This window comes from Durio zibethinus, chromosome 8 (assembly GCF_047325235.1).
Source record: "Durio zibethinus cultivar Kanyao isolate XHJ-2024 chromosome 8, ASM4732523v1, whole genome shotgun sequence".
NCBI lineage: Eukaryota > Viridiplantae > Streptophyta > Magnoliopsida > Malvales > Malvaceae > Durio > Durio zibethinus.
Window position 1 is genome coordinate 3,601,065 of NC_143169.1, and position 11,880 is coordinate 3,612,944.

An 11,880-nucleotide genomic window follows, 5' to 3' on the forward strand; every position below is an offset into this window, starting at 1 on the left:
GAACTGGGTACTGTTGATCCTTAATATACTATAGGATGTCGTAATACCAGGGCTTTCCATCTTCTTCTTTTTCTACATTAGAGCAATAAGCTGGTATATCCTTAACATCTAACTTGATGGGTTGAATGTCAGTATTGTTATTAATTCGAATCATTGTAGCCAAAGTAGCCAATGCATCAACGATCAAATTCTCTTCTTGAGGTAAGTGGTCAAACTGGATATCTTCAAATTATTTCATCAACTTTAGAATATACTTATGATATGGAACGAGTTTTGAATCTCTCGTCTCCCATTCCCCTTTCAATTGATATATAACTAGAGCTGAGTCTCTGAACACTTTTAATGCTTTCACTTTTCTATCTATAGCAGCTTGTAAACCCATGACACATGCCTTATATTCAGCAATGTTATTTATGCAATTAAAATTTAACTTTGCTGTTACAAGATAGTATTATTCTTCTGGAGAGATCAGAATTACCCCAATTCCATGTCCCAAGGCATTGACAGCTCCATCAAAGTACATTTTTCAACATTTTTCTTCATGCTCCCTTTTCTCCAGTTGAAAAATAGTCATTAGGTCTTTATCAAAAAATTCTAACTTCATTGGCTCATACTCTTCGATAGCATGATCTGAAAGAAATTTTGCTATAACATCCCTTTTTATTGCTTTTTGGCTCACATATATAATATCATATTTCGATAGCATTACTTGCCATCTAGCAATTCTTTTAGACAAAAAAGGCTTCTCGAAGATATATTTAATTGGATCTAATTTTGCTATGAGCCATGTGGTATGATAGAGCATATACTGTCTGAGTCTTTTGGCAGTCTACACTAATGCACAACACATTTTTTCTAATGAGAAATACTTAGATTCATATTCTGTGAACTTTTTACTCAGTTAGTAAATAGCTCTCTCTTTTCGGCTAGACTCGTCTTGCTGCCCCAGCACACATCCTATTGAATTTTCATATGCAGTTAAGTATAAAATTAAAGGTTTTCCTGGTACAGGTGGCATCAACACTGGAGGGTTCGACAAGTATTACTTAATTTTATCAAACCCCTCTTGACATTTCTCATTCCATTTTCCAGGATTATCTTCATGGAGAAGCTTAAATATGGGATCACATTTGTAAGTAAGCTGAGAGATAAATCGAGAAATGTAGTTCAATCTCCCTAAAAAACCTCGAACTTCTTTTGATGTGTTAGGAGGTGACAAATTTTGAATGGCCAGTATCTTATCTGGATCAACTTCAATTCCTCTTTTACTGACCATAAAGCCCAGTAACTTCCCTGACTTTACCCCAAAGGTGCACTTGGCTGGGTTTAATTTGAGTTGGAATCTTCTTAACCTCTCAAATAGCTTTCTGAGGCTGGTGACATGATCTTCATCTTCACAAGACTTTGCAATCATATCATCTACATACACCTCGATCTCTTTGTGCATCATGTTATGAAAGAGTGTTACCATTGTCCTTCGATATGTTGCTCCAGCATTCTTTAACCCAAAAGGCATGACCTTGTAACAAAAGGTTCCCCACATAGTCACGAAAGTGATCTTTTTTATCTAATTATACCCTGAGAAACCATCCATAAAAGAGAAAATTGAATGCCTAGTCGTATTATCTACCAGTGTGTTGATATGAGGCAAAAAAAAGTTATCTTTTGGACTAGCCTTATTTAAGTCCCGATAGTCTACACATATTTGTATGTTTCCATCTTTCTTAGAAACGGGTACTATATTGGCTACCCACTCTGGGTACTTGGCCATTTGTAGAAAACCTGCATCAAATTATTTCTTCACCTCTTCCTTGATCTTTAGTAGCATTTCAGGCTTCATTCGTCTCAGTTTTTGCTGAACTGACTTACATTCTAGCCTAAAAGGCAATCTATGCTCCACTATCTTCGTGCTTAACCCTGGCATATCTTAGTAAGACCAAGCAAATACATCTACGAATTCTTGAAGTAGGTCTGCCAATCGTTGTCTATCTCCTGATGAAAGTGAAGTGCCAATTCTGACATTTTTCTTATTCTCTTCATCTCCCGGATTCATTAAGTCAATTATCTCCTGATGAGGCTCAATTGGCTTATTTTCTTATTCAATCAATCTTATTAGGTCCGAAGGCATAACATATTCCTTAGAATTCTCTTCATTGTTAAGTTCATCAGTGTTAATTGAATTCTCAAAACTAACCTCTTAATTGTTATCATGATCATCTTCATGTTCATTTAAAGACCTGAAATTGAATGAAATGGGATATGTTGGCAAGATGTGCTTGGAAAGATGAAAATAATGAAGACACAAGAAGAAATGAATGAAAATGCATATTTCCTATTTTTTATTAAAAATAATAAATGATAAATGGCCCAAACAAAAAAGATCACCCCAATGCCTTGGGTAATAGCTATTGGGATGTTACAATTACATTGTATTAGTCTCAAAAGTCACAGGCATCTCGATGGCACTCCAATTATTCAGCTCATAATCTAGCAGACAAAGGTGAACCCACTTCTCTTGATTAAACCCTACTTCATCTTTAACAGCATTAATGGTTAACTGGGCAAAAATATTTTCCACACTTTTTCTTATATCTAGGTACATGAATCTTCCAGGTCTGAAAGTCTCATACAGATGTGGGATAACCATTAGTCTTGATGTCTTTCCTGCTAGCCTTCTTTTGACCTCCCATTCTGTCATCTTATAGCCTAGGCCTAACCTGTCGCTATTGTCTATTACCGTCGGGGGTTCCTTTATTCCCTGTAAGTTCTTTCTAGCCCTAATCCAGGATACCAGCCCTTATTGATGACTTAGCTCATCACTATCTTTGAAAAAGGTTGATTTTTAAATCTTTCACCCATAAAATTAACCAATTCAAAAGATCGATAAGAGCATTCCAATGCTTCTTCGACAGCCTCTACATATGGAGTATTCAATAGTTGGGTCACTAGCATGTCTTCTTCCCCAACTACCACTACTAGTTGACCTTCTACATTAAACTTGATCTTTTGATGCAAGGTAGAGGGCACAGCTCTTGTCATGTGAATCTATGGCCTTCCCAATAGACAGCTGTAGGATAGAGAGATATTCATTACTTGAAACTTCACATTAAAAGTACATGGCCTGATTTGTAAAAGCATCTCGATATCCCCCAGGACTTCTCTTTTGGTCTTATCAAAAGCTCTCACAATCATCTGACTGTTCTTCATATGAGAGTAGTCGATAGGTAGCCTCACCAAAGTTGACATAGGCATGATATTGATAGCAAAGCCATTATCAATAAGAACCTTGGCTATGATATGGCTCTTGCACTTGATCGTGATATATAGAGCCTTAGCATTTTCTTTTTCTTTCAAGGGAATCTCATCATTGCTGAATGAAATGTGATTCGACATGACTAGATTTTCAGCCAAGTGATTCACATATTCAACAGATATATTATATGCCACGTATGCCTGATTCAACATTTTCAGCAGGGTATTTTTAGTGTGGCTCTGAGTTTAATAACAGTGATAGTAATGAGATTCGAGCTGACATTTTATTCAACTGTTAAACAACTGAATACTCACTATGTTTTACTAGCTTTAGGAATTCACAAATCTCTCTTTCTGATACCGACTTCGAACGATCTTCTTCAGGTTTTACTTCAGGATTATTTTATCCTTCTTCTTCTTTGGCCTTCTCTCTTCTAGCTTTCTCTAACATTTCTGGAGTGTAGTACCTCTCACTTCGGGTAATGCCTCTTACACCAGTTATATTGGAAGTGTCAGCTTTGGAGACATCATCTTCTTGCCCATAAACTATAGTATCATAGTCATATCTCCAGGGTATAGCTTTATCATCCTTGTATGGGAAAGGAGTCGAAACTTTAAAAGTTATCAACGTGAGAATGAGTTTGTCTATGATAGACTTTGGCTTGTTCCCATAATGAATTGTCACTGGCTTTGGAAACAGCTTTGTAGGCTTATTAGTCATAGACACCTCAACACTTCTTAAGTTTTTTCTTCTTTCATAAACCTTCATTTGATATGAATCTAAGAGTTTTTGCACCTAAACTACCTACAGGTTTCAATGGAATGGCCTATTGCCCCATTATGATACTTATAACTAATACTAGCTATATATGCTATATGATAGCTATGTGGTCTTACTAGTTGTATCATGTCAACTCTCCATAGAATATCGAACAGTTGGCTGAGAGGTGTCTTAATATCTGCCACTTTTTTTTTTCACATGGTGCTCATGTTCTTCACTTATAGCATTCACACTATGATTCGACAAGAGATTGCCACTAACATTCAGTGCAGTCACCCCTCCTATATCAAAGCAAATCATTCCATCTTTGATTAACCATTGCACTTTATGTTTCAGAGCGGTGCAATTTTCGGTGGAGTGACCAACGATCCCATAATGGTAGTCATAGTGGGCTGTGAGATCGTACCACTTAGGGTAAAGTGGCTTGAGGGGTTCCAATTTACTAGGAGCAATCAAATGACTGTTGTAAAGCTCCTTATATAATTCTATATAAGTAATTGGAATTGGGTCAAACACAGGTTCTCACGGGTAGTTTATTGCTCTTGTGAACGACCAATGGGGTTAGTTGAGTGATTTTAGGGTCTTGGGGTAGGCTGAGTATTAGAACTGTATATAGTATTTTGAGGCCTAGAAGGGGTTTGATATGTTTAGGGGTAAGGTGACTGTACAAATGGTTGGTATGGGCAAGGGGAAGTGTTATTTATAGTAGGATAATATGGTAGGTATCCTAGTGGTGAGTAGGGTAGATAACCCCCGAATTGCTGTCTATCAAAGCTCACAGCCTGAGCTTCAGTCTCTTTCTTCTTCGAGACTCTCTTGCCAGATGCTTCATTTCCTTTCAGCTTGTCATTCTTGATATCACTCTCAATAATTTCTTCTGAAATTACCATATCAGTAAAGTTTTTTGTTGCATTCCCTATCATTTTTTCATAATAAAGGGGTTTCAAAGTGCTAACAAATAACACTGTGGTTTCTTTTTCAGTCAGTAGAGGTTGTACCTAAGAAGCTATATCCCTCAATCTCTGGGTATACTTTTTAAAAGACTCATTTGCCTTTTTCTCCAGGTTCTGTAAAGACAAATGATCAGGGGCCAAATCGATAATATGTTGATATTAATTGATGAAGTCATGAGCCATATCACTCCAAGAGCAAATGCGGGTTCTGTCTTTCTGAACATACCACCTAGCCGTTCAGCCTGTAAGGCTATCTTGAAAGACATACATCAAGAGTTTTTCATCATGAGCATGAGCTGCCATTTTTTGACAATACATGGTGATGTGGGTTTTGGGGCACTTCATACCATCATATTTTTCAAATTTTGGTACTTTGAACTTATGAAGAATGACCATATCAGGGACTAAGCAGAGCCCAGGAGCATCAACTGAACCATAGAAACCAAATCCTTCCATAGCCAGTAGCCTTTGTTCTAGCATACTAATCTTTGAGCTTTCCTGAGTTTCCACTCTTATCTTTTTTTTCTCCTTCTCTTTCAAATCATCTAGATCAAAAAATGGTTCTACTACCTTTTCAGTAAAGACAGAATTTACGTAGCTATTATAATGCCCTGGGTTGGAAGCCGACGATATTCTAGGATATGTTGGATATGTGAAGCGTTACGGTGGAACCTCTTGAACAGACTGGACTTTAGGTAGGCCAAAACCTAGAGGATACAAAGGGTCAGCCACTTTTTGCAATGGGGGAATTTGTTGGCTTGTATTTTCTTCAACTCATTTTCCTTTATTCAGCTTATTGAGAGATCCAGAATCTTGCTTAACTCATTTTCAATCTTCTCCTATGCTTTTTCTATCTTTTCAAATTTGTGAGAATTTTCTTGCTCTATTTGTCTGGCTCTAGATCTTGTGTTGTATCGATGGGCAGGGTTCTCGCTAGATGGAGCTATCCTTGAACCTTGAGTACCATGTCTTAGAATTAGTAAATTTGTATGACTATCATATGGTTAGTTTATTAAGTGTAATGCATGAAAATGCAATGAATGAAAAATGCATGTATGCAAAGAACATTTGTCTTAAAAACGGTATTCAACTAAAAGATTTCATTTATTCCAAAAAACTTTTATCTACATTTAGTTTATCATCCTAGAATTATAACCATAAAATTATTTGATCTGTTCATACTGGGCCTTGGCTTCCTCAATTAAGTTCAACAGTCGCTGTCCATGTTCTTCTACTGGTGTCACCACTTGTTTCAATGCCTCTGCCTCTTTCACCATCTCTCTTGCCTTGCATACCCCTTTACAGATTTGGGTCATTAGGTGCTCGATGTATTTCTGTCTTCCTAAGTTTTCCTTTTTACTACACCAGACTTGGTATGATAATTTTCTATGCTCCCTAACCAATGCAGCAATGTGGTCTTCTTGTTCATTCAACTTTTGCCTTAGCCTACTCAGATAACTGTTTAGCATGTTACTCTCTATTTGTACTTGGGTACTTTCTTCTTCCAATTCAGCATACTCTTACTTCAATCTTGCATTTTCTTCAGTTAGCTCGACAATGGTTATCTCTTTGGCCCTTTCTCTCACACATAACCTTTTATGCTCTTGGTGTAGCTTTGCTAGGTCTTAAATAGTTGTATCACATTCTCTAGAAATCTTGTGAACTTTAACTTCATGACTTTCAGCTCTATCTTTCTGCTGGGCTTTTTCTTCTTGAAGCTTCTGGATTTCTTGCTTTAACTTACCCTTTTCAGACTCAAATTCTTTTGTTGCGAGCTCTAATTCTGATGGTGTCTCTTCAAGTTTTTCTTCTGTTGGTGATTGAAAGCTTTTATAAGTGAATACCATTTCTTGTCTTCGTTTCGCTCTCCAAACCATGTACCCTGGAGTGATTTTATCAGTAAATGGTCCAGGACTCACTCTTTGGGGATTTTTCCATGCTTTAATCATCTCAATCATCCTCTAAAATGCTTTAGGCTCACTATAAGAGAAATCTAATTGATGAAGCCCATAAGTCATAAGAATGAACTGTTCTCCTCCAAATTACCTTCTCACTAGGAGTGGTGAATAATTTGTCACTCCTCATAAACCCAAAAGTGGGACCACTGTATTATCCCCACATCGATACAACATAGGCTCACGATTTATTCATAGGGCCAACCAACTCACTTTGGCGCTGGTCAACTTTTGTAGGAAAGTTATCCATTCCTTTTTAGACTTTTGTTCTGACCACCCACTTTTACAAAATTCCTTGATCGGAGCTCAATTACAGATATAAAGCTTTGAGAAAGCACCATTTCCCCATTCAAAATGGTTTTTCATCCATAAGTACAATAACTATATGTAACATATAAAGCGCCATCCATTTCGACGACAGTAGCTCAAAGATCTGACAGTCTATGCTAATATTACCGTTAAAGGATTACAGCCATTGATCACACTCTCGATGAAGTCAACCACCGTTATCTCAATATAACCCAAAACCTTTGGGAAGATCATCATTTCGTATATGGCCAAGGCAAATATATTTAACCCCCGTTCTTCATTGACATGTTGCACTAGGAACTCATGAAAGAACTTCTAAGGTAGGCAAACTTGTTCTTGTTTCTTCTTTGTATGAGAATCCATAATTTCCTTGTCTATCCCCATGAGTTGAGCCAAACCCTTACGAAATCCTAACTTGTGTTTTTTGACATATATCTTATCAGGAGCCTTGAGGTGCAAACCCAACAAAATCGAATATTCTTTGATGGTGAGAGTCATATCAGCTTCATTAAAGATGAAACACTTGTATGTAAGATCCCATAATTATGCTGCAACTCTGATTAGTTGATCATCAACAACTACTGCTAGAAGGTGTGCTATATGACCGTGTCTCTAGCCAAACTGCTCTTATCTTAACAGACTCATCCTCTTCCAAATATCAACCAAATCCTCTAGATTATTATGTTTAAGGAGGATAGATGATTTTTGAAACAGAGTAGAATCATATCCAATTGGTAAACAATCTCCCATCTTCAGTTGAATCTTTTTTTATTGGATTCTTACTTCATTGGGTGTCTCACAAGATGCTAATACGGATGAAGAGCAAACTAGTCGTTCATTGGAGTCCATGAAAAAAATTTGTTGAAGACCGTCTTTTAAGCAAATGTTCTTTATGCAACTATATGATATGAGCATGAACCAATGCAAAAAAATGAGATAAAAGGTTAGTATGCCCAGAAAAAAGAAATAAACAAATAACTAAGTAAATTTAATTATCACACAGAATAGGAGGAATGAATCCTATGCTTTTGGTCAATTCTAAAAGGGAAGAGTGATGGCTCTATCTATAGCTTAGGCACTCGTAAGGTTCACTATGTGGTTTAAGATTAGAGTCTAAAGGTTCCCAAATTGCTTCTTACATCTTTGTCCATCACAGACTAGTAGGGCACCCTAATTCTCACCCATTACAGGCTACAAGCGAAAATGATTCAATTTGAGTGGGAGTATTTCGCTAGCCACTACGGAGGCATTAGACCTCACGAAAACAATAGGTACTTTACTCCCTCTTAAAGGGACAGAGCTCGGGTATAAAGCTCATGTTATGCACATACATATGAATGACATAATTAATAAACTAAATAAACATGAATGAATAATAACACATATACAAAAAGGTTCAATTTTATTAGGCTTTTGGATAACATAAATTTATTTGCTGGCTTGACTCTCAGGGTCCCTAATAGAGTCGCCAAGCTGTCATAACGTCTAGATCTAGGGATCTATTGCTAGTATTGACTTAAGGAGTCACCACCAATCTTTTTTTATCTAGGTGTGATTGGCCACCTAAAGAATCTATCCTTTCAGGGCACACCTAAGTTTAAGGGTCTCTAAAAGAATAGGTTCAGGTCTACTAACCAAAACAGGGTTCGAGAGTTCGGTTACGTGTGAGGAAGGTTGTAGCACCCTCACAACACCCATCAAAAGATAGTACCAACTTAATTTCGTGTTATCCAATGAGCCTTAAAATTTTACCAAGTAATTAACTATTGAAAATTATTCTCAATTGACTCTAATACTTTTAGCAAAAAATTGAGAAAATCCCTTCACCTCAAGAGTATGCAAGAAAACTACTGTTTCACTTGTAGAGGCTCCATCGTTGGATTAATTAACATTAAAAAAAATTCAAAGGAAATAAAAAAAGAAAAAAAGAAAAATGATTGCTTTTGTACAAGGGAAAATTGATACTTTCAACTTTTCCCCAAAAATATTTTTTTTGAAATTTTAATTTCAAGGAAAATTGATACTTTCAACTTTTCCCCAAAAATATATATATTTTTGGAAACTTTAATTTCGAAGAAAATTGATACTTTCAACTTTTCCACAAAAATATTTTTTGAATTCTATTTAAAGAAAATAAAATAATAAAATGAAAATACGAATAAAAGAAAATAAAATAAATAAAAATAAAAAAACTAAGCAAACCTAATAATAATAATATAATAATAATAATAAAAATAAAATGAAAAAAAAAACTGGAATGGCTTGGCTCGGCTTAAAGAAGAAAAACGGCTCGGAGACGCGGTTCGGAGTGTCTGCTAGGCTCGGCTAACGGCTCAGAGAGGTGAGTCACGCGCGGGTTGAAAGCGGGTCGATGCTCAGGTCGGATCTTGGCAAAACGCGCGGATCCTCTAGGTTACTTAACGCAGAAACGGTATCATTTTGGGAAGGTATATAAGGCTGATTCCTTCATTTTTTTAGTAGACCGAGCCTTCCCTCTCTCTCTCTTCCTTCTTTTTCTCTCCTTTCTCTCTAAAATTCCTGAAGAACTCCGGTTGAATATTCATCGAATTCTGAAAATTTCATCGAAATCTGGGTTTTTCGTCAGAAGTTTACCGAAAAAGTTGGTCGATTTCTGGAAATTCTTATCGGAAACTAGGCAGCTGGACGGAAACTTCAAAATTGGCTGGAATAGTTGCCGAAAAATTCAACCTTCGTCGAAAAATTCAACCGAAATTTGGAAAATTTTCAAAAATTTCCAGAAAAAAATTCACAGAAAAATCTCCAAAAATTTCCCACCGATTCCTAAAGCTCTTCTAATGCCTCTAAACCCTTTTTCAGCTTTCAAATCTCTTTTGTGTACCTTTTTTTCTCAACCAGTAACTCTGTTTTTTTCTCCATTTTTTCCTTTGATTCGAGGGTCCTTTTAAAAGGATTGATCATAAGAGTTTCTGAACAATCCCAACTTCTTTTTGGATTGAGATTCAATCATTGAATCCAATATGGACTCTGATTGAATCCCAATCCAATCTTTAGCCAAAAAAAAATAAAAAAATAAAAAAATCAAATAATAAAAAAAAATTAATAGATAAATAATCAGATAAACCAAAAAATTAATAGATAAATTATAAATAATAGATAAATTATAATATATAATCAGATAAATATATATAAATATTAACAGAAAAAAAAGTAATAATAATAATAAGGATATATATATTAATAAATAGTAATAATAAATAATAAATAATAAATACATAAGATAAAAATAAAAGAAAAATTTATAAAAAATAATAATAATAATAATAAATATATATATAAATAAAATAAAAATGTAAAATACAAAAATGAAAAAAAAATGAGCTTACCCATTTGGACCAGGCCCAATTGATCCGGGCCTGGACCAAATTGGGTGTCTACAAGCATGGCAGATTCTTAACAAAGGCTAGTGTGACTCCAGAGAAAATGTTTAAGGCCTTAAGTTGATTTATTTCTAACAATGACATGAAGGGGTTCCTTTCTGATCAAGGTAAGTTTGTATATTTGCATGCATTTTTTAATTTTTTTTTCACTTGTTAGTTTTCCATATGTAATTGATTTATCTTATCTAACATTCTAACCTAAACAATTTTGAGAGAGGTTGGCTAATTAAGAACAATTAATTGATAGAGTCTCTGGATATCAAAAGGAGATAATAAAAAAAGATTTCTCATAAGCGTAAAAGAATAGTCCAAAATAGTATCTTAGACAGATATAAAAATCTTGATTTCGCTTGATTTTGAACAAAAATATCAAGACCTTCTTTCCCTTCTCTCATGGCTATGTACCAAAAAAAAATCCAAAACAGAGGTCTTAAGACCCAAAACTAAACATAATAACGAACCCCTAAAAGATAAACTTCCTAGGCTATATTACTTATTAGATAACCAAAGCAAAACAACCATCAATACAAATGGAAATAGAAGCAAAAAAGTTTCATCTTCATTAAAGGTTCGTTTATATGAGTGATGAGATTGGTTTTGATAAAATTGAAAATAGTGATGAAAGTGAGATTAGCACCAATAATGGTAAAATTAAAATCAATGATGAACTAATTCCCTCAATTTGACTTTTGATGTTCTCTCTAAATGCAGCACTTTCTCCACATTTGGGCTTTAAAGTCCTTTAATTGACTTTTGCTCCCGATCAAGTGCTTTAAGCATTCACTATCAAAGTACCATTAATTATTCTTGCTTGAATTTACCTAGTAGCAACGCTTCTACACCTATAAATGAACAATTAAAGTTTAGTTTTGAATACCAAAATTTTCTCGAGTCGTTTATGTTAGTATTCACAATTTGAGAATCCACTTTATTTTAATAATCTCTCTTGAAATGTGCCAATTCTTTTTGAAATTCACACACTTCTAATGAGTTTACCTTTATGAGTGATTTTTTTTTAAAGAACAATATTACATAGAATGACTTAATTTATGATAATATAAACATACACTAAATGCTTCACTTGAATTACTTGCTTTAATAAGAAAATTCTTTAAAGATGTCTCAAGTAGGTTGTTTGTTGCTAAAAGTATGCATTTGAGTGGGTAAGTGGCTAGTATCTAAGGACTAGTGATTTAGTGGTTTGCTTTAAA